The sequence below is a fragment of the Rhagoletis zephyria genome, unplaced genomic scaffold (assembly GCF_001687245.7).
Source record: "Rhagoletis zephyria isolate East Lansing unplaced genomic scaffold, Rhagoletis_zephyria_1.1 Rzeph_scaffold_53571, whole genome shotgun sequence".
NCBI lineage: Eukaryota > Metazoa > Arthropoda > Insecta > Diptera > Tephritidae > Rhagoletis > Rhagoletis zephyria.
The window spans coordinates 1-1,896 of NW_016210624.1; the positions used below are offsets into that span (position 1 = coordinate 1).

General features: G+C 37.8%; 1 long non-coding RNA gene across 1 annotated transcript; it reads left to right on the top strand.

The window, feature by feature from the left end:
- Positions 1 to 238: 238 nt before the first annotated feature.
- LOC108356056 (uncharacterized) lies at positions 239 to 1,017 on the top strand. The gene is made up of 3 exons (XR_001846580.1): positions 239 to 573; positions 631 to 740; positions 802 to 1,017. It is a non-coding gene; the product is annotated as an uncharacterized LOC108356056 (long non-coding RNA).
- Positions 1,018 to 1,896: the final 879 nt, after the last annotated feature.

The window sequence follows — 1,896 nt, forward strand, 5'->3', positions numbered from 1 at the left end:
ATATTTACCTCTATTGGTTACAATAATTTTAAGCTATAATAAAAAATTTCTTAGTAAGTTATTGGTTTAGATTTTTTTTTGTATGGGCCCCCCTAAATTTCGTTCTGGCTACGCCCATGGTTGCATCGTCGTCAATTAGTGAAATCAGTAACCAAGCTTTTAAAATAAAGGAAAACCCCCTACTCCGCTATATATATATAATTACTTTCATTATTTAGCTACTTTTCCGGCAGCCGCAACAAACGCTGGCCCAAGCCTGCAAATTGTTGCCAGCAACTGACCCACTGGCATTTGTTCAACTACTCAAAAATGCACTTTGTAAACAAACCTTTTGGGTGTTAGCCACATCAAGCGGCTCATCTGGATGAAATGAAAAGGCTGTTAGATGTAATGCAGCAACGTGCTCCCGATGTTGAACATCAGTTCAAAGAAAAGTCAAATGAGTTGGAAATGGCGCAGTTTATATACGCCAGTTATCGGATAAGGCCAATGTAAACCAAGGCCGCAATTGGATAGAGATCTCGACGCAGACGCAATTTATGTACGAGCAACAGATTAGAGACTTCCAATTAAGTTAGAAGTAGAAGTGCATTTGATGTTTACATTATTATGTTTACGCATTTCTTACAGGTTATGGTGCAACAATTGACGTATGCCAAAGAAAGGAATTTATGATGGTCACAAATATATTGGCAAAAACATAGCAAGTGCATATGCCAAGTTGGAAAAATTGACAATGCGTGAGCATAAAATTAATAGGTGTCCTTAATTATAAATATTACTTTACCTTTTCTTTTGCAGTGGCTAAAAAGAAGAGTCTTTTTGATGATCGAATAAAAGGTCTGAAATTTTAAGAAAAAGCATTTGCTTTGGTTTTATGCATACGGCCCTAGATCTTTGAAATGAAAGTTTTTGCAAATACGAAAATATTTAAAATATCGTTAGAATCAGCTTCATTTTAGTTATTGCATTTTCGTTTTAATGCAAATGTGGAAATGCTACTTACACAGAATTATACACTAAGGGCCAGTTTCTCAATGTCTGGTTATCACTAATCTCCGGTCAAACATCCTTATCGACGTTACTGACACCGTGCATATAAAACTGTGTCGGTAACGTCGGCAACAATGTTTAACTGGGGATTAGTGTTAACCAGAGTTGGTGAAAACGGCCCTTAGGCCCGGTTGTTCAATGTCTGGTTATCACTACCACTACACTATCGACGATTTCGACATCATGCATGTAACATGTGATCGATAAAGCAGTAGTTGTGCTTAACCAGAGATTCTACCTCCGATTTGTGCTAATCAGACATTGAACAACCGGCCCTAAATGAAAAACACTCATTTATAAACACCATTAAATTTATTAAAAATTACTTCCAGTTTCTTTATATCAACAAGAAATTCTGGTATAGGTTTTATCCGACCACCACTTGAAATTTGGTCTATCCATGTATATGAGTGGGAGATTTTCTTTTCATATTCGGTATGATAAATCCTGCACCAACAAATATAGTCACTGGCACTAAAATGGTTTTCGCGCACACGTGATGAGTCCCCTAATGAAACACCGCAGCAATTTTCCCACCGTCGTCGCTTCAATTGACAATTCGGAGGTTTAAGGTAACGCACAAGTTTGTTGTCCTGGCTCTTGCCAAACACAACATACCGCCCGTAATTCCTTTTAATTTTATTATGTACTAGCCTGAACCCGCGGCTCTGCTCACGTGGTAGCAGAATATGGTAGGGCAGTTTTATATCTTGTTTGTTCAGGAATGAAATGCAATAATAAATTTGGTAGATATGACTGCGAACCAAATCTCAAGTTCATTTGACTCATTCTTACGAAGTTATAGCTGATAAGAAATTCCACGCCTACGGGATGTGCCACGCC